The sequence below is a fragment of the Ambystoma mexicanum genome, chromosome 2p (genome assembly GCF_040938575.1).
Source record: "Ambystoma mexicanum isolate Mex_15411 chromosome 2p, UKY_AmexF1_1, whole genome shotgun sequence".
Taxonomy (NCBI): Eukaryota; Metazoa; Chordata; class Amphibia; order Caudata; family Ambystomatidae; genus Ambystoma; species Ambystoma mexicanum.
Window position 1 is genome coordinate 1,150,763,258 of NC_090923.1, and position 22,106 is coordinate 1,150,785,363.

Here is a 22,106-nt window from a genome sequence, read left to right on the forward strand (position 1 = left end):
AATCCAAAAACAATCCAATCCCCAAACAATCCACTAAAAATCCAAAAACAATCCAATCCCCAAACAATCCACTAAAAATCCAAAAACAATCCAATCCCCAAACAATCCACTAAAAATCCAAAAACAATCCAATCCCCAAACAATCCACTAAAAATCCAAAAACAATCCAATCCCCAAACAATCCACTAAAAATCCAAAAAGAATCCAATCCCCAAACAATCCAGCAAAAATCCCAAAACAATGCAATCCCCAAACAATCCTATAAAAATCCTAAAGCAGTGCCATCCCTAAATAAATACAAAAGCAACGGATTACATCTGGCTTCCTTTTGGCTAAATGTACCCTCGTAGAGATCCAAAAGCAATGCAATGCAATCCCCAAATAAACCTTTTGAAATCCAAAAGCAATTAATGTAGTCACCAAATAATACTTTACAAATCAAAACAACAAAGCAATCCCAAAAATATTCTTTAACAATATAGGCATTGTTTCGGTTTATGAGCTGGAAATAAATTTAGGAGTTTTAACAAAAATAATGTTTACTATAATCCTGAAAAGAAATGCTTAAAAACACATTTGGTGCACCTTGTTGAATTGGGCTTTAAAAGCGTCACTGTGGCTTAATTGCTGCCCATTTCAGAGAGTTGCATTTTGAATTGCCTTTAGAACAATAGTGATGACTAATTAGGTCACAGTCATTTAGGTAAAATGGCCATGAAAGTCAAGACCATGTAATGGCATATAAACTATATTTAAAAAGAAGCGACACGTTTTTTTTTCCCCGACTATATTTATTAAAAAGAGGCAGAGGTTCAATCGGACACTGTGTACATAGCACAAAAACACAACTGTAGCAATCCCAAACACGGGTGCTTCACAATTTAAAAATAAAGGGTGAGAGGGGACCCAGAACCAGTCAGGTTCGGTCCAGCCCAGGGAGCAAGGGTGATAGGGGACACGGAACCAGTCCAGGGGTGTCACACGAGTATACAGGCCCAGCCTAGGGAGCAAGCGAGTCCGGTGGGGACCAGCCCAGGGAGCAAGGTTGAGAGGGGAAAGAGAACCAGTCCAGGGAGTCACACTAGTATCCAGGACGAGGCAAAAGAGCAAGGGAATGTGGAACTACACTTGTGTAGAAAAGACGAGGTTTGGCTCCTTCTTCATCCGGTAGTTCCCAATTTTGTGTTGGAGGGCTTTTCTGCACTCGGATGCAGAGAGTACTGGAAAGCCCATTTCCCTGGCTTTAACATGGATACATTCTGAAACGCAAAAAAGATTCGTGTAAAAAGTTTGAAAAGAGCAAGCAAAGTACTTTTTGGTTGACACATGGCTGTGAGAAATAAAGCATAGGCAATTTTCACTGTACACCCTCTAATGTGCTTTCGTAATTCGAATTACTACATTTCTCAAAGCTGTAAATCTGGTTGAAACCATGGCAATTCCTTAGAATTTAATATAGATTAGTGTCACTTCCCCAGGAAGTGGCTCTCCGTTTATCTTCTTTCCATAATTGGTATATTGTGAAGAAATTACCAATCTCGTGTTTCCCCCATGGACAGTGCATTGGTAAAGGAGCCATACAAGCAAAACAAATACACAGGGTTTGAAATTGAGCGGAGCTGGGGGCTATTTAGCCCTGTTTGTAGCCTTGAAGAGCCTGGTTAGCTTTACACCATGCTTACCAGGAGCTAAATTTGGCTCCCGGGCCAACTGATGCCGATATTATATACCTATGGGAATTTAACTATGTGCGTGCTTGCTTTTGTAACAATCTAAAAAAATAACATAGGACACCACTATGACATTTGAAGCTTAACGGGTCATAAGTAATGGACAAAGCAATATGTTTGCATGTGGGCATATAATGAGTGATGGACAATAACCGGTTAATACATGAGCCACAGTATTTGAGCTACCTTTTCCCACCCTCTGACACAGTCGTCTAGAAGCCCTATGGCTTCATAGGAATGTTGGGGAGGAGGGTTTGAGATTGGGGTGGAGACACAGAAGCCTACAACCGATAGTATTTGGATAGAGAAAAAGCATTTATTTATTTCATAAGGGCACAAACCAACTTTTGGTTAACTCCAATGGCACTTACCTCTGATGCAGTTGATGGACCAGGGTTGGGATTTGTATCGGGAAAACTTTTTCTGTGGCTCCTGTCCGCCTCCTCTATATCCACTGAACGGCCAGTTCCAAGCAGTGCTCAACTGCTACCTGCTGACAGGAATCCACTGTGTCCCAGTATGCTGAAATAATAGCACAAATATTAATATTACACATTTTAATACAGTACGCATTCTAATGACAATTACCAAGACCCGGAACCAGCGCAGGGAGCCAGATGGGTACCCAGACACAGCCCAGCAAGTAAGGAAGTTTGTTAGGAACCCACCCATGGAAGTGTCTCGGGCAGGTGCCAGTCTTACCTGAACTTCTGAAATGGTGAACACCTAGGCACACAAAGCCAGTAGGCGTTTGGTTATTTGCCGAAATATTGACTGCCCATGGTCATTTTAATCCCTATGGCCATTTACACCCAGATCCTGCCCCTCCCAAAATACCTCCTTATGGGAACTTTGAGCTCACTTTAATCAAGCCTTATCAGACTTTGCGCTTAAAGTGCCTGCGCTTAAAGTGCCTGCCTGTGATTTTCAAAGCAGTATTCTAAGAGTTAATTACTTAATTGGAGTTGTAAACCCACTACTGCTGTGATAAAAAAAATGTCTTAACCAGGTCTGCCTTCAGCCACAAAGCAGTTCAACGAAGCAACTGAACAAGTCTGGAAGTGTTAAGATGAAAAAAGTAGGATATACCCTAAAGTATGGGTGCATAACATAAGGCCCGCGGGCCAGTTGCGGCCAGCCATGCCGTTTTGTCCGGCCCGCCAGCAACAAAGACTTTCCTAATGGAGGGCGGCCGGCAAGCAGCATCGGCCCCCTCCATTAGGAAAGTCTTTGTTGTCTTCCGAGCGTGTGTGTTTGTTGGATCTTTGTGCTGCTTGTATGTTGAGATCCGGGGGTGGGGTGTGTGTCGGGTCTGCCTGAATGTTTGTTTTTGTGTGCAAGTCCAGTGTATGTTGAGATGCGGGGTTGGGGTGTGTGTCGGGTCTGACTGAATGCGTTTGTGTGCAAGTGCAGTGTGTGTCGAGATGCGGAGGGGGTGTGTGTGTCGGGTCTGACTGAATGTGTTTGTGTGCAAGTTCAGTGTATGTTGAGATGCAGCGGTGGGGTGTGTGTCGGGTCTGCCTGAATGTGTTTGTGTGCAAGTGCAGTGTGTGTTGAGATGCGGAGGGGGAGTGTGTGTCGCGACTGCCTGAATGTGCTTGCGAGTTTGTATGGTGAGTTGGGGGTCTGTATGCTTGTGAGTTTGTGTGCTGAGTTGGGGTGGGAGTTCGGGTCTGTATGGGTGCATAGTGTATTGGTGTATGCTTGTGGGTTTGTGTGCTGAGTTGGGGGGTGGGGGGGTTCGAGTCTGTATGGGTGCATAGTGTATTGGTGTATGCTTGTGAGTTTGTGTGCCGAGTTGGGGGGTGGGGAGTTCGGGTCTGTATGGGTGCATAGTGTATTGGTGTATGCTTGTGAGTTTGTGTGCCGAGTTGGGTGTGGGGGGGTTTGGGTCTGTATGAGTATGTATGCATGGTGCATGCTTGGTGGCATGGGGCATAGTGTTTGGTTGAGGGGTGGGTGTCATGCGGCATAGTGTTTGGTTGGGGGTGGGGGGGCCATGGGGCATAGTGTTTGGTTGAGGGGTGGGGGAGCCATGGGGCATAGTGTTTGGTTGAGCGCCATGGGGCATAGTGTTTGGTTGAGGGGTGGGGCCAAGCCTCCCGCCACGCCTGCTGCGCCTACCGCCCCGCCCACATTTACTTTTCAGCCCACTATAGCCATCATGTAAGGTACTTTTGGCCAACTGTCAAAATCAGTTGTGCACCCCTGCCCTAAAGAATAACCATTTTACTCAAATGTATGTTGCTTTATAACTACTTCTGCTGTTCAAATACAACATTGTGCTTTTGTCAGGCTGATCCAACAAACTGAGCCAGGATAATAATAATAATAATTTAGCATTTATATAGTGCTACGAACCCTCAGGTATCCGAGTGCTGCTTATTATTACCCACGGTGTGTGGTGCTCATTTATCGACCTCGGAAGGATAAAAGGCTGAGTTTGGGGCTGCCGGGATTCGAACCTGCGTCAGCAGGCTCTGCACAGATGTCAAAGCGACTGCGGTTTGATCAATCATCTCCACCAGCTTTTCAGAGGTGCTGGGCATTCAGTGGAATGGACCTGGTTGTGAAATGGCACCATCAATGTGCAACCGCATTCATGTGCCATCGTTCAGGCCATTTGCCAAAAAAAATTGCAAAGACGAAAGCAAACCAGCCATTGCTAAGTGCTGAAGACAGACATGTTTACATTCCAGTGGTTGCGAATGTGCATGTTCCATGCCACAGGGGGGGGTCTTGCAACAGCCGATTAAGGAAAGCAGAAGGCAATATTTCTAAGGCATCTGGCAAGGGAGAGGCAGCCATGAATGTAGAGCATCAACAGGGAAGGGAAAGATGATTCAAGGGGAGATGGACCACCACGGCGCCTGCCCATTTTGCCCCATTTATCTATGGGGGCGCACTCCCAACACCCACAATTACTTAATTTTCCCCTACCCCAAACCCCATAACAAAAATGCAGCAAAAAAACCTGGCAAAACGGCCTTTCACCAAATGCAGTGAAACAGCTGTGACCAACTACACCCAGATGATGGCACACGATGTAGAGCTAATGTGTACTGTGTGAAACGCCTCAGGTTATCCTTGTGGCTATCTTTCCAAACCACCCCCCCCCCCCAACTTATTGTCCCATTCAAGTGCAGGCTCCCAAGTTAGACCTGGGGAAAAAGGGGCTACATATGCACGAACTTTCTTAATCTGTATGAATTTCTTAGAGGACAGCCAAATGCGGGTAAATTGAAAGGGATGTGGTCGTTTTGAATACAGTCGTGGCCTCAGTGAGCTTTCAAAATGCACAGTTGGGTCAACATATTCATTAAATTAGCCCCCCCCCCCCCCCCCCCATCGAACCCCACAGATGCTGCTCTAACTGCACAGCTTCCAAAGTAGGATTTACGACTGTAGGCTCCTTTTCTTTGAGGTGCCACCCATGCGTCATGTCCTATACATTGGCCCCTCCCGAAAACTCAGCTGGTTTTGTGATAAAGTGCAGTTGTGCCAGTAAATCAATTGCAGTAGGTCTAGGCGCGCCCACTGCACCCCTTCCCTCCCACACTGCCTATGATACACATACACCCAATCCCAGCTCCGAGTACAATTGCAGCTGCATGGTACGTTGATGTGTTTTGGACTGAAACTCCCAAAAGCCATAGCTGGCATATATGACGCTGGATCATTGAAGTCGTATGAAAACAATGGAGCACAATGTTGCAGACACGTGTGTATATTATATGTTCTCCTGTAAAGCTCTAGCCTGCTTGAATATCACTTGTAAAGCAGGTTAGAGCTGCGCCGTGTGAAAGTAATGAAATGTGCCAGCAGCCTGTTATCCAGGGAAGGAAACCATCCCGGTGTCCTGCAGATAAACGCACTGTGCCGGCCTTTAGCAGGAGAACATATGATATACACCAAGGGTCTGCAACAGTGCTCCCTGCTTGGAGGCTCACGGAGAAATGGCGTCGCTGGTCCAAGGAGGCGGATGGGGGCGCTGGACGTGGGGACACCACCTGTCTGACTCCCGAGAGACACACTCCTCACTTTGCAAAAGGCTCACTCTGAAATAAAGCCTAAAACGTGTACATCAGCTCCTTACCCAATGATTCTGGCTTTGTTTATCGATCCCAGCAGCATGATCCACGCTCGAATCTCGTCCGCCATTGCTCAGCTGGTGTCCAGTGTTCCCAGGTGGAAGGAAAAAACGCGCTGCATCGCCGTACGAAAAAAGCCCAAAACAAGCTGACCCACCCAAATTAACCGAAAAAAGCAAGCGCACATGTAAACGCCATGAGTGGGTTTCAAAAGTAAGAAACAGCACAATTCAGAAACATAGAGAAAACACACATATACTAAGTTAAAATAAAAAGTAGTGTTAGTGGCTTGTTTTTACTGAGAAAGAAGTCAGTAAAAAAATCCCCAAAACTCCTGCAGCCCAAGACAAACAAATCGTTGCTTGGAAAAAATCCCCCAAATCCAAAATAAATGGAAAAAAAATCTGAAGCTTGAAAACTTTTAAATAAAGACACAATTCTCTCAGGTGTCACTTTGAACATTTCTCAAAACTGCCATTTTCTAATTTCTGAGCATTTCTCAAAACTCTGCCATTTCTGACTTACAAAAGTGTCTTTATGCTTTCAGTAAATCAGAAAAGTGGTACAGCCATCTGGGAAATGTGCAGCTTACATAGGAAAGACTTGCACAATAGATGTTAACGATACCTCACAGGCACCGTATTTTAACTCCTTTTCGCGCTCTGCAAGGAGAATCCCCAGGCAGTGCCTGTCCTGCACTCCTCAGAGGCACTATGGCCATTGTCAGGCCATATTAGGGACACTGGAAGCTTTGATGTCTGTACCCCCACATTCTTAATGTCACAGAATACGGTGCTTTTAGGAAAAGTGTTGTTCCACCAAGGAACAATACTTTTCCAATTTTACATGGACTTCAGAATTGGGCCCATGTTTCGGTAAAGTGAAAAGCAGTTTACATTTTAAAAATGGAGCACCTGCAGCCCAGCAGGTCTGCCAAGGCAACCTGACCCGAGATGAAAGCTACATGGAGACAGCCCAGTGAGGGAACTGCAAAGCCCTCCACCAATGGTCCCATGCCCTGACCTGCACGATTTCATATGAAGAGAGCCATGTCTACATTGCCAGGATGCTGCCAGGCCTGGACTGGCCTACAGGGCAATGCCTATATATTTTTTTATTTGTATTCCGGGATTTGTAGCGCCATTACAACGGCAAGACTACAAGTCCCAGAATGCAAACATAAAATTAGGACAGTTACACGTTTTCAACGATCTGTGTGTCCCGGATACGCATTTTTATTACACAGTGCTGTGTGTGTGTGTGTGTGTGTGTATATATATATATATATATATATATATATATATTCATTCAATAAAAAACATTGTTAAGGGTACGTTATGGTTAATTTCCTATGGGTTTAGCAACTTAACCATAACTACATGGCCGCTACAGCAGGCCATGATATATATATATATATATATATATATATATATATATATATATATATATTGTGGTCGTACGCCATTTCAGGAAATCAGCCCATCAAACAACAGCAAGTTCGTTCACTTATCCAGTATATATATAATTTGATGTACAGGGTACAAATGGGGACAATGGTTATATGTTGCACAAGCGAAAACAGTAAGACTGGCTGTGTATGCATTTCAAATAGTGTTTTAATAGTCATAGTGCTGAACGTATTTAGAAGCTGCCATTTGCTGGACACATGAGTATGGTGTGCACGAACTGAAATAGTAACAAGTATTATTTTTTTTACAATTGTGTTCCTTTCGTATGCAGGCTATATTGAATCTGAACAAATATCAGGAAATATTTTACTTCATGAAACGTTTTGTTTTACATGTTCAATACATCTTGGATGTTTCCCGGTGCAGCACCCAGTACCAGGGGCGCCAACTTGTGGTTATCCCGGGGACAGCCGGCAGCGAAAAAAGCCCAATTTTAAGAATAGTTTGCGATACATAAACATGTTTCATGGTGATGCTCTTGTAGTAATCGGCAAGTCATCCCAGAATTATCCCCAAATCATCAGGGCTTAACATGCTCTTCAAGTAATCAGCAGGTCATCCCAGAATCATCTGGGGCAAACCTGTTGATGCTCTTGACGTAATCGGCAAGTCATCCTAAAATCATCAGGAACAAAGAGTTTTCTAAAATAGGGATGATGTTGGCATCATCAGCAAGTCATCCTAAACCCATCCCCAATTCATCACCCACCATTCTGAGACATTTGCTGATGACTTTAACAGCGTGATGACTTCTGATGATGTGGGAATGACTTCTAATGTAGTTTGATGATCATCGGATGACTCCAGGATGGTCTCTTAAGTCATCCTTTTAGACCTGGGTTTCTCGACCATGCACGTGCTGCCTGCCTGCTCTGAGCCACTGTCCTTTGATCCAACAGGCAGTGACACCCAGTACCCCATCTGACCCTTCTACAGGGTCATTGATTCTGGCAATTTCAGTACTGTGGTCAATGGCCGCAACATTTTGCAATGTGTTTTTACAATACATGCACGGTTTCTTCAAAGATCCAGCTCCGGTCACTGTGGTACCAAACTGTTTAGTGTTCAACCCTCAGGCGCAGCGTTTAGATGGTTTTAATGGCGCGCTGAACAGTTTGAAGTGAATAAGTAACGCATGACACAGGATAAGCTTCGCGTTCAAAGACAGCAGTGAGATTGAACTGCCATTCTCTTTTGCCCAGTAGACAGATGTTTACAGTTGTGCCCTGCCCTGGAAATGGGAGAAGGAGACATACGGGGAACCGGCTGTGCCATAAATCCCCAGTTCATAGTTGTGCTGGGCTAGATGGCGAGTGCGCCTGCTTGTGTTGACGGGTGAACTTTGTTTCTCGATCAGCACACTGCTCCGGGGCTCACCTCCTGAATTCCTCTCTAACCCTCCCTCAGCAGTCCCTCGGGCCACAGAATAAGTCCGTCAGAGCCTCCTTCCTTTCCAGCATGACTTTGAAATAAGATTATTTTTTTCCCGCATCTCCCCTCCATGCCCCTCGATATTCGTGGAGTGCGCAGTGCTCCAGATTGTGTCCAGATACACATCCACATAAATAAAGGTGCCCTAAACGTGTGCACACTTACCTCTGGTATGGTATTTATCTCGTTTTTCGTGCCCACAAGGAGCACGGCCACCATCGTATCTTCTTCTTCCGCCGCCATTGCTGCCCACGCTGCCAGGCCCGAGAAAAAAAAGCCAAATGACCCTGCAAAAGAAGCCCAAAACAAGCCGACTCCCAACTAAATAAGCAGGAAAGAGCACTCATTTAAAACGCTGTGGTAAGGTGTCAAAATTAAGACATTTAACAGAATACCATAACTATACATAGAACAGAGTGTATACCCAGCAAATTTAACCCCACTCTCCTCAGAAACTCTTTTTTAAAACACATTTTGTTATGAACAGCACAGTTAAATTGCATTCTCTTTATTAGTCAAACAATGACTAAATGTAGGTGACCATATTATTACCACAAAATACATTTTGTTGTGTGTCTAATCACATTTGCAAACCCCATGGAGCTTAAATACAAAAGAGGTAGCAGGCACACCTCTCTAGAATAAACATGGCATAATAACCTGTTCAATGGTTTTTACCCACTTGAGAGTCCGCAGCCATCACTTTTTGCTCACTGTACTTTTCACAAAGGAGGAATAACCATTTGCATATCAGTCTTTGTCCCGCCCACAAGGACACTACAGCACCAAAATGCCAGGCAAACCTCCTTTGAACAAGAGTACCAACAGCAACCCCATACACGTGTTTCAGCCTTGTTGGGTCCCATCAGTGAGGTGGAGCTGTGCCTCTCTGAGCACAGTGAGCAAGGGGTCCACGTCTGTGTTCTCCCAGGTAATGGAGGATGACCAACCCCAAGTTCCTTGAAAAAATACAAAAAAGGTAGCAGGCACTCCTCTCTAGAATGAACATGGCATGATAACCTGTTCAGTGGTTTTTACTTGGAGATTGGGCTTATATTACTTCTGGTACTTGTAGCTTTCCAGTGAAAATGGGGAGGAGGATGGGTTGGGGCAACAAAAATTGTGTTTTTTTTCTTTTTCGTGTTACACATATTTCTATAAGAAAATGTTTGTCAGCGTGGTTTATCATGTGATTTGCATACTTTTTAAGCCATCTCCATCAAAACCCAGACATGTCCACAAGCTGTAGCTGGGAAGATATGTGGTTAAGTACTTTAATTGCAAGACTGGACTCCAATCCTGATTTCACCACTTCCCTAAAGTGTCTTATCATGGGAAAATCATTTTGATCTTGCTGCCCCCAGTCTAGTATACCTTGAAATTCTGAGACGATAATAGTCTCCAGAGGCACAGTAAGTGTGTAATATACATTTAACAGTTGAGACACTGCAAATAGGCCCGTCAGCGATTTTGCAGTTTTACCAGTGCAATTTAGGGGAGAAGACAAGGGAGAACAGACAGAGGATCTTCAGGCACATTGCATTTGCATCGTGCAAGTGCAATGGGAAAATCGGCAGCTATTAACCCATGGCTGTATTTCTTCCTCTCCATTATGATGTATGCACCCCACAGGTGCCTCAGACTGTTTTGCATTGTAAGCAAAGGGTCCCCCAACCATCATGTTGAATTAGGCCCCCATACCTCTTCGGCCAGGCCTGACTATAAGACTGGCCTACATTGTACATCCAGTTTGGACATGTTTTCTCACTGTGATATGGCATTTTTAAAGCTAAACCCAAAAGGAGTGTTTTCTTAGGTGGGGAGACTAGAGCTAGGAGATCCCAGCGGAGCTCGGGCCAGCACAAGCCTCACCTAGGACTCTGGCCTAACCCCCCATCGTGGCCCAGTGCCTGCCAGAAGCAAGTGCCGGCCACTAGCCCCACCTGGTAATCATATTATTTCTTTTCTGCTTCTTTTCTGCTTGGTTTACTTACATCTGCATAAGAAATGTAAATTATTTAAGAGTACCATACATAGTATTTATTGTTTGGGGTAGAGACAGTAGGCTATTCAGGCATGGTTTGCTGCCAATGATCCAAATGTCACAAGGCATAGCCGGAATGTTGTTATCTTTCTCCCTTGTTCTCTCCTGCCCCCTTTATTTTGTCTTGAGGTGCCTTGAAACACCATTTTATGTGTAGGGGACTTACAAAGTATCCAATAAATAAAAGAAACAAATAAAATAGTAATTGCGGGTGCATTCTTTTTTTTCAAACGTAACAGAACAGATATACAGCCAGGGGTGGTAAACAGAGGAGCACAGAGGAGGGGTACAGCTGTACCGGGTGGCAGGCAGGAGACAGTCAGCCACCATCCAGCGAGTCAGGTGGCGCGATGGGAGATGGGATGGCCGAGGTGTTAGCATTCCTTCTACCCATTGCTGCAAATTGATACACCCTGAATGATAGCGACTGGGCATTATTTACTGGAGAAATTAGTTAAGTGCAGTTTGACATTATTTTTCCAACATTTAAATGAAGTAAAAATGTGTGCCTATGTTACTGGATTGTTTTTACAGAGATACAAGTTGGAAAAAATCAAAAATAAATCTTCCAATGTAGCCTTGCTTGCAAAAGAATCCAAAATAAATGCAGTAAAAATGTGTAGTGTTGCTGGATTGGTTCTATTGAGAAACAAGATGAAAAAAATACAAAATAAATCCTGTAGAAATGCCTGCCTGCCAATTAGTGTTAGTGGATTGTTTTTACTGAGAAACAAGTCAGTAAAACTCCAAAATAAATCCTTTAGAAATGCCTGCCTGCCAATTAGTGTTAGTGGATTGTTTTTACTGAGAAACAAGTCAGTAAAACTCCAAAATAAATCCTTTAGAAATGCCTGCCTGCCAATTAGTGTTAGTGGATTATTTTTACTGAGAAACAAGTCAGTAAAACTCCAAAATAAATCCTTTAGAAATGCCTGCCTGCCAATTAGTGTTAGTGGATTGTTCTTACTGAGAAACAAGTCAGTAAAACTCCAAAATAAATCCTTTAGAAATGCTTGCCTGCCAATTAGTGTTAGTGGATTGTTTTTACTGAGAAACAAGTCAGTAAAACTCCAAAATAAATCCTCCTACCCAAGGCAAATAAATCCTTGCTTGAAAAAATCCCCAAAAAATCCAAAATAAATCCAAAAAAAATCTGCAGCTTGAAAACAAGCCAGAAGCAATCCCAAAACAATCCAAAAAGTGGATTTCTTTTTTACTAGGGCGAGGCGAGGCTATGACGTGAAGGGTCTTAAATAGAATCTTAAGCAGCTCGCGCCTGCGCGTTCAGAACGTAAAACGTGTATTGCTCTTCATATGGTGCCACTATATGACAAAACGTGGTCCAAAAAGAGCGTAGATACCTCATCACTGGCAGGCCTCCAGTAGAGGGAGGTTTGGGCCCTAGCCTGCATGCATTCCATCTTGGTTATTTCGTAGCAGAATATATTTCCCAACCCACCTAGCGTTGCCTGCTTTTAATATACATCTCGGGGGGATAGTTCAGGGGCAACGTGCTCGCCTTGGAAGCAAGAAGACAGGAGCAACACAGGTTCGATCCCCGGGTACGTGCTTAGAAACTTCTGGGTATTAAGCGCGTTATAAATAACCAATCATAACAAACATTTTTGGATATTATTTTTTTGTAATGGGATTACCAGTGTGAGTCTTCAAAACCAATACCCCCTGGCCCCCTGCCCGCCCCCAAGAATTAATGATGGTCCCTGCCCGCCCCCAAGAATTAATGATGACTGTCTATAGAGTACAAAACGTCACTTTGCATGGTGGGGTTCTTCCTCCTCTAATGTCGCATGGTACGTCTTTCACATTTGGTAACGTGTCAGGCGTGGATATAGTGCCAGAGGTGCACTGGAGGTGGTTTGGGTTGGCATCAGATCTTGGTGTCCACTTGGGGTCTCAGGTCATTGGGGCTTGGGTGAAGAAGCACGGGCAAATGGTCTGCGCACGGTTGGGGCCTACGTGGCGACAGCAGGTCACAGCTCTAAAGCCTTCCGGCTAGAGCGGTTAGTGCCAGGCTATCGAGGGAGGGATCACTCTTCAGTGCATTAAAGCTGCCTGCTTCAGAAATGGCGGACCCATTGTTTGCTCCCAATGGATTACCCTGTTGCAGAATGGCTGCCATGTTGCACGAGTCCTCCTGGTCTAAGTTTGCTTCCTTTCAAAGTGATGCCTGCTTTTTGCCAGCTGTCCTGCATGTAATGAGGCACCGTGTCAGCCTCACTCACGCTGTGGCAACCAATGTCGTGAATTTCCTCACCATTGAGGAGATCAATAGTATTGGTTGGATAAATCAAGCAAGATCGCTGTACCACTACCAATCAATCCACAGCTCTGGTTGCAAATTAATCGATTTCTGCACTGCTCCCCAGTCCCATATCCTCGGGAAGCTTTCTCTGCTAGTACCCTGGCCCTCATGTTTCTGAATATTGAATCCCGCGACGCAGGTTTATGCTTTCTTGCCTACTCTGGGTGCAACAGCTAAAACCACAGCTAGCTGTTGATGCAAATATGTGGTTGCCCTCTACTCATCCAACAGTGGGTGTAACGTATTCGCAGGCTGCTGGTAAGATGTCTCCGGTAAGCAGACTCAGCATTTCATCCTTGCTAGGTCGATGAACTGGGTGGGAGGACTAAGGCATGACCCACTTTATAAAATGGGGCTGTTATCAGATTGTAGTTCACTTGTTTCTGATGGTGCCATGCTGCTTCCTCCGGGGGACCTTTGCGGGTAGTTATGCCCACTGGCCATGGTGCCCTGAATATGATATGCTCTTATGCATAGTCACTGGAAAAATCGAATGCCAACTTAAAATGCACACACGATTGGGAAGGTACACTAACTTTCTTAAGCTGATGAATAACATTTTTTTTAAAAAAACACACTCACACATACCTCTGCGCCTTTCTTTACAGTTACCTTTACAAAACAAACGCTCCTTTCTTCAACACTCCACTTTACTGAAATACCCCGAGTTGGGAATTGCCCATGAGAGGAAGTGGAAACAAGCCCCAGGTGGAGGGACCAATAGATGGTGGCTAATGGGTGTACATGGTTAATATATAGGGGATTCCCCTTTACTTCTATAAAAACTAAAAAAAAGACAGTTTCTTTTACTCACAATCATCAATACAATCACAAAAGATAAATAAACTAACATGTTACATGAAATCATGGATATCCATGACCAAGACAAATAGAGCTTTAGTATATGAACAACACAATTTACATTGAATGAAGCAAAGCCAGTTCATAATTTGACAGAAGGATCAATAGAATAACCTTATATAATAAACCTTAAAGAGATGTATAGAATTAAAAGGGAGAAGAGGCAAGAAATTGGGTGCATATACCAAAATAATAAAAGTCAAACCTATAACTAAATTTGTTTTGAAAAGAGACATCTACAATCACCATATTCGACACATACTTTGAATTGGTGAAGCATCAGTATGATTTGTAAATGGTAGCCATTTCCTCTCACGTCTAATAGAGCGGGAAGGCGACCTGGCATTGCCTTTCTCCTTTCTGTGGGCATCACTGATGTGTTTCCACCATCCTTTAACAGAAATCACCTTTACTTTTGAAGAGCAACGATGGATCCCCAACCATCGCATACCCACCCAAGGCCATAAAGTCCTTGCGCTGCACACCCGACTAGTGAAAACAGTCCCCCAGAGAGCATGATGCATTAGGAACAGACTTTGTCCTGGTCCCATCTTCCATAGAGTGCTCCCCAAAATTAGAATCCCCTAAATAAACTAAGATTAAGTTGACACTGCCTCAACACCAATAATTAATGTCCAGTGCTGGGTAGGATCACGTGGCCTTCGTTTTCCAATCCTACCCTTTAATAAGTACTCACTCCTAGATCATTTGCATGCGACCTACACTTTCTACAACTATCACATGAAATGTTCGGGAGCCTGTGAGCAAGTCCCATGTCTCACCGTAGGGTTGCCAGGTGCGAGGGATAGCTAGATGAGAGGAACAGGATGCTGGGGGAAATATTTGTGAAGTCCTTTGGGGTATTCAGTATAGGGCGGTGAGCTGTTCCGTGTAGGCCCCACATGTCCAGGATCTTCCATGTTTTCCCATCTCTGACATCATAGGCCCTTAGGGTTTGAGATGCCGCTAGTAGAGGCATTGGCCAATGTATGGACAGAAAAGCAGCGTGCCCAGAAAGGAAAGTAAGTGTGGTGTAAGAATGCGGTGGCAGTGTCAGCCCAATGTGGTGCACCCTCAGGGAAAGCAGTAGTGTGCCACAAAGGCCAATGGCTGTGTGCCCTTGAGAGCCGTGTAAGGTCTGGAGGGTGCCGAATGTGGTCACATCCTTGGGGTGTGGGCATCACCTGGAGGATGCTGAAGGTGGTCCCATCCTTGGGGTGTGGACGTCGGGCCTGGAGGGTGCTGAAGGTGGTCACATTCTTGGGGTGTGGGCATCACCTGGAGGGTGCTGAAGGTGGTCACATCCTTGGGGTGTGGACGTCAGGCCTGGAGGGTGCTGAAGGTGGTCACATCCTTGGGGTGTGGACGTCAGGCCTGCAGGGTGCTGAAGGTGGTCACATCCTTGGGGTGTGGACGTCAGGCCTGCAGAGTGCTGAAGGTGGTCACATCCTTGGGGTGTGGACGCCAGGCCTGCTGGGTGCTGAAGGTGGTCACACCCTTGGGGTTTGGACATCAGGCCTGGAGGGTGCTGAAGGTGGTCACACCCTTGGGGTGTGGACGTCAGGCCTGCATGGTGCTGAAGGTGGTCACACCCTTGGGGTGTGGACATGAGGCCTGGAAGGAGTGGAATGTGGTCACATCATTTGAGTGTTGGTGTCAAACCTGGAGGGTGCGGAATGAGCCCCCAGCACTGAGGTGTTGGCGTCAGGCCTGGAGGGTGCTGAATGCAGTCACATCATTAGAGCGCTGGGGTCAGGCTTGGGGCCGCAAAATGTGGCCACAACAGTATTCTCTGCTTGTTGGACTGTGCACAGCCAGCTAAATTATTCCAAATGAAGACTCTGGCGTCCACTGGCTGCATGAGAGCGAGATGAGAGGCTGGTGCTGAAAGCACCCTCTATAAAGTGCACACTCTCCAAGGAGAGGTCTGTCTAAACTGGATCTTAGAAGGAGGATGGTCAAAGGGAAAATGACGACCAGCAGAACGCGGGCACTTACAGGGGTCTCTGAAGTGCACCAGAGCCAGAAAGCCAGCACCGCAGGCAGGACCCCGAGCCCAAGTCTGGAGCATGGACCCCCTCAATCCTCACCTGCCCACACCTACCACTCTGCAGAGACCGCCTGCTAAACACACGCTCCAAATGACATGCATCGCAAGGCACTCACACATGCATTCAAACTCTCCAAAAATGTAGCAGGTCATTGTCGCATACACAATCGTACGTGCGCACAGACACATGCGAGCGCAGACCCCTGCCCTCCCCGTGCCCCCGATCGAGAATCCGCCGCTTGGTGGATGTCGGTGGGGCCAGAATGGGCAGAGCCGGCCGGGCTCAGGGGAAAGCTCGGATTCTGGCGCGCAGCCAGTGCTGAGAGTTTAATCTTTTCTGAGAAGCCCGCTATTTCCCCGTGTCTAGTGTCGGATCTCTGGAATAAAGCAGAGCATGGCCAGCAATGCCTTATACAGAGGAGCAGGAGGCGCCTGGCGCGCACCCAGAGCCACCCAGAGCACCCAGGCCTGCAGCACGCAGAAGTGCGTGCAATGCAGAGTCAAGGGGGACGGAAGCAGCCACCCTGGCAGGGGTGTGAGTGCCCCACAGTGCACACCCCATATCAAACCATTAGCATCCATCAAGAGCTGGAGGGCGCGCTCCACAGAATAGTGAACTTACCGGGGTTTCTAGAGCGCTTGACAAGCCCTTGGGTCTGTTGGTGCCATCAGCCAGGGGCAGTGGCGCACGCACCTCCCAACGAGCCAATAGGAAGGCAGAACCAAATGGGCTTTTAATGGGTGCTAAAAGACCAGGTAGTCCTGTGCACTTCTGAACTAGACCGGAAATAAACAGAGAAGGAAGAGCCTGCACATCCGCTTGTCAAAAGAAAGCACCTATCTGTCACAAGGGAAGCACCCCAAGTAAGAGCCGAGAGGTGGGAAAACGCGCTATAGGGAACAGGCAGCCAATAGAGACGCTTCCATTTCCGTGTCCCCCATTAGGAGGCGGGGGGATACATTTGTACCATTTACAAGCGTTTTAGTAAAAATGGGGGTCCAGCCAAAGTGATAGAAGTACAGTACTCTGGCTGAGCTGCTACAACGGCAGGTACTACTGTGGTCTGATCGGCAGGGGCGAGGAAGTGTACTGCAGTATCTTGTGAAGCACGCCAAGGTGGACGGGACGGGTTTCAAGGAGGACCGAGGAAAGATCCCGATTTGCAATGGCCAGGTTCCCACCGAAGGCATCTGTAGGATCTGGGCTCATCCGATGGAGGCAGGAAGGACTCGAGGCTCACCAGGATGGGCAAACACACACGGAATATTTAATATGTTTCAGGTATCGGGCTAGTAGGAAAGAGAGGGAACCAGTAATGGGCATCCCTCCAGCTTAGCTCCCATAATTTGGAGGATCAACAGTCACTCATGGAACCTGAGGGCAGAGAAGGTGGAATGAAAACCTCCCGAGTTTGGGCAAGCAGGATAGGAGAACGCCTTGCTCCGACCCACAATGAGAAGAGCCGTGCTATCTTAGCGTGAGCATTAGACTCTTCCCGCCATTTGCGTGCCAGAATGCCACCTTACATCACTAAAATGAGGAGTGAACCATTTTGATGTCTTCGGGGGGTGTTCTTGAGGGCAACAGCGGTGGCAGGGACTCGATAATCATGGTTACGAGTGATCGAGGCCGAGAACTGCTTACCTCTGCAGAAGGATTAGCTGACCAATTCGTAGGCACAGATTCAGCGAGATAGTCACAGTTATTATAGAATACACACAGAACAGTAGCTGAGTAGAGGGAAGGCCCACAGAGCAACGGCTTACACACAAAAACAGGGGCCAGAAGCAGGCCACTCAATTCTGGTTACCTCAGAAGTGCACTGCATACATAACAGCAGAAAAGTAGCCTTACAAGATGTGTACCCATGGAGCAAGATCCAGTGTACAGTGGCGGGAGCGCCGCCCAGACCACCCATGGGTGCACATCTGCAGAGATTGGGGTGGACACTGGATGCATGTGTCTGCAGGGCATGGTGGGAACCAGAGGGGCTCCAGCAAGACTGCAGGGCTTGGAGTATGTGATACAGAGCATGTTCTTGTTGAAGAGACAGGTCAGCAGAGCATGGGTAGATCACAGGGGAGTGCCATCCATACATGGTGACCAATGAGATCATCTGTGCAGGTCATGGTGTGGACCGCGAGCTGCAAGACCATGGGCACATGTCTGCAGGGAGTGGGGCATATGGTGGGATTCTGCAGGAACTGTGGGAGATGATCAGCATGGCTTCTCACGCTCTGCCGGGTGTGGGGCATATGGCAGGGATTCTGCAGGAACTGTGAGAGGTGATCAGCATGGCTTCTCATGCATTTCTGCAGGGAGTGGGGCACATGGTGGGGATTATGCAGGAACTTTGGAGGATGATCAGCATGGCTTCTCATGCATGTCTGCAGGGAGTGGGGCAATTGGTGGGGATTCTGCAGGAACTGTGACAGATCAGCATGGCTTCTCGTGCATGTCTGCAGGGTGTGGGGCATATGGCGGGGATTCTGCAGGAACTGTGATGGCTTCTCATGCATGTCTGCAGGGCGTGGGGCATATGGCAGGGATTCTGCAGGAACTGTGACAGATCAGCATGGCTTCTCGTGCATGTCTGCAGGGCGTGGGGCATATGGCGGGGATTCTGCAGGAACTGTGACAGATCAGCATAGCTTCTCGTGCATGTCTGCAGGGTGTGGGGCATATGGTGGGGATTCTGCAGGAACTGTGACAGATCAGCATGGCTTCTCCTGCATGTCTGCAGGGAGTGGGGCAATTGGTGGGGATTCTGCAGGAACTGTGGAGGATGGATCAGCATGGCTTCTCATGCATGTCTGCAGGGTGTGGGGCATATGGCGGGGATTCTGCAGCAACTGTGACAGATCAGCATGGCTTCTCATGCATGTCTGCAGGGTGTGGGTTATATGGTGGGGGTTCTGCAGGAACTGTTGGAGATTATCAGCATGGCTTCCCCTGCATGTCTGCAGGGAGTGGGGCAATTGGTGGGGATTCTGCAAGAACTGTGGACGATGGATCAGCATGGCTTCTCATGCATGTCTGCAGGGTGTGGGGCATATGGCGGGGATTCTGCAGGAACTGTGACAGATCAGCATGGCTTCTCATGCATGTCTGCAGGGTGTGGGGCATATGGCGGGGATTCTGCAGGAACTGACAGATCAGCATGGCTTCTCATGCATGTCTGCAGGGTGTGGGGCATATGTGTCAAGAAACCAGCGTCTGCTCCCCGTCTCATCCAACGTTACGTCAAGACTACACGTTCTACAATTCCAAAACACACAGAACCGAAGCGTTTCCAGAGTATCCGACAACGCTGGGGGTTGCCGTGGAAACGTTGGTTGCCTGAGCACGTTCGTGCACGGTTACGTCATGGCAACGTTCCCCGCTGGGTCACGTGAATAGTTTAAATCTCCGCCCGGCTTTCGGAACGCTGCTTCTGAATTTACTATTTTGGAGCTCTATCTGTGTTCTTGTCTGGCCTGTTGTTCTTGGATCTTGGACCCTGTTTTTGCCTCACGGATTGTTATTGAACTTCCCCTAAACCTTGTATTGGATCTACCTGTTTACTCGACCTCGGAACGAACAACCCTTCTTTTGTCTGACATTTTCTTGATTAGGCGTCTCGGATATTTGCTCTTCACGGAACTCAGACTCTCGGAACTTTGTATTTGGACCTACCAAGTTCATCGGAACTGATCACAAGAGACTCGGATTACTCACGGACATTGTTTACTAGGCGTCCGCGTGCCGGCGGGTATAGGCTTAGGTTGGATTGTCCCTTTCATCTGGAACAGTTATCATCGGACGAACTTCCTTCATCTTCTGTCCGAAGATTAGGATATCACCTGTCAAGCACCGAAACGTAAGTCCTGGATATCCTGGCCCTCTGTCCTGCCTGATTTCCTATCCTTGCCCAGAGGTATCACTCCGCGAGTACGTTGTTTGATCTACTACCGTTTTCTTGGTTTATGACTAATTTCATGAACCCAATTCCTGATATTGTGTTCTTTGTCTAGGTAGCTGTCTTCCGACTCACATAATCTTCTGGGCAATTCCCCTTCCAAAATAGTCCCTTTGTACTATTGGGAGTTGCATTGTCTGGAAGGTTTCTACGGCTACACTACGCGATCAACTGAACCCTGATATTACCGAGTTTGGCGTGGGTGGTTCTCACATATTCAGAAGCCATATCTCCATTATCATGGACGCTGCCGATGATCCATTGGCAGCTTTGGTTCAGTTGGTTGCTGGTTTACGCGCAGATATGACTGCGGCTCATGATGCCACCCAGCGTCGGATCGACGTCCTTCAGGCCGGTTTACAGGCGGGTGGTGGTGTTAGCGCCCCTCCTTCTGGTTCTGCCCTTGGAGCTGGCGTTCCTCGTCAAGATACTGCACCTGTATACATGACGGCCCAGTTTCCCTTGGCCCCTCCGGAACGTTTCATGGGGGATCCTAAGACGTTCCGCACTTTCATCAACCAATGTAGGCTACATTTTTTGTGCCGTCCTACTTCTTTCCCCGATGCCACTACCAAGGCGGCGTTTGTGTTATCCTACCGTGGGGGTACGGCAGCGGTCTGGGCAAATCCATTACTGGAACAAGGGAGTCATCTATTGTACGACTGTGATGCTCTCATCTCTGCTATGACACGTGTCTTTGACACACGATATAAATCCCAAGCCTCGGATTTGGAACTACTCTCTTTACAACAGAAGGACTTGTCTTTGTTGTCCTACCTAGCCAAGTTTAACCAACTGGTGGCGGAGACGGATTGGCCCGAGGCAAAGAAAGGGGCTCTGTTTTACAAAGGGCTTTCAGACTCTCTCAAGGATGTCTTGTCCACTGTCCCAGTCATTCCTACTGGTTTTTCGGAGTTAGTTGATCTAGTACTTCAAATTGATGCCAGGAGAGCAGAACGCAAAGGGGAAAGGAGTCTGGTTCCTTGTCCTACGCCAGTAGCTACTGATCCGAGCCATGCTGCGCCTGAACCTATGCAGATAGGTACCCTTAGGGCTCCGCTCTCGTCTGAGGAAAGGGAGAACCGTAGGAAGAACAATTTGTGTTATTACTGTGGCTCCTCGGAACATTTCCTGAGACAGTGCCCCAGGAAACCGCGAAAACAGGGAAACTCCAAAGCTCGGCAATAGAGAGAGCCCCTTTGTCGAGTCCCTTGAATACGGGCTCTGATCTCAAGGTTTTGTTTAAGTTAACGGTTGATGTTTGCGCTCCTTCCTTAGCTTCTTGTACAGCGGATGCTGTATTGGATTCAGGGGCCACTGGGAATTATGTCGACAGCCAGTTTGTTAAGAATCATGGTATTCCTCTGATTCCCAAGCCTTCTCCTGAACTGGTCAACGCCGTTGACGGCACGACCTTGTTATCTGGTCTGGTGACTGAACAAACGGTGGATCTTTTCATGACTATGTACTCTGGGCATACAGAGACTATAACCTTTGACGTCATTACAGCACCTCAGTTCAAGTTAATCCTTGGGTTGCCCTGGCTAAGGAAACACAATCCGTTATTGGATTGGGCTAAAGGGACGGTTTCTTTTCAGTCTGAATACTGTGCTACTTCTTGTGGGACATTAGGATCCTCATCTGTGGGACCCAGTACACATCTCTTGGAGTCCGCTCTGGTCATCGGAGCAGTCAGGAACTCGGTGTTACCTGGGGAGTACCGAGACTACAAGGACGTATTTGACAAGAGAGGTGCTGAGATTCTACCACCACATCGACAGTATGACTGTCCCATTGATTTGGTTCCTAATGCTGTCATACCATCTGGTCGTGTCTACTCCTTAACCCACAAGGAGGATTTGGTGCTCAAGGAGTATCTGGACAAGTCTTTGGCTTCTGGCTTTATCAGGCCATCGCGTTCTCCGGCGGCATCGCCTCTTTTTTTTGTTCCAAAGAAAGAGGGCGATTTGCGCCCTTGCATAGATTACCGTGCATTGAACGCTGTCACCATCCGTAATCAATACCCAATTCCACTCATTTCGGTTCTTCTAGACCAATTGGGTTCTTCTTCCATCTTCACCAAGTTGGATCTGCGGGGTGCTTATAATTTGGTCAGGATACGGAGAGGTGACGAGTGGAAGACGGCGT

The 22,106-nt window shown here is 47.0% G+C and overlaps 1 protein-coding gene and 1 long non-coding RNA gene across 4 annotated transcripts in view; both read right to left on the reverse strand.

Moving 5' to 3' along the window:
* The window catches only part of LOC138567247 (semaphorin-3F-like), a 548,170-nt gene that overhangs the window by 344,181 nt on the left and 181,883 nt on the right, over window positions 1–22,106 (reverse strand). The window lies entirely within an intron of this gene.
* LOC138567246 (uncharacterized) lies at window positions 771–5,977 on the reverse strand. The gene is made up of 3 exons (XR_011302143.1): window positions 5,827–5,977; window positions 2,102–2,252; window positions 771–1,259 (listed from the first exon to the last, which is right to left on the reverse strand). It is a non-coding gene; the product is annotated as an uncharacterized lncRNA (long non-coding RNA).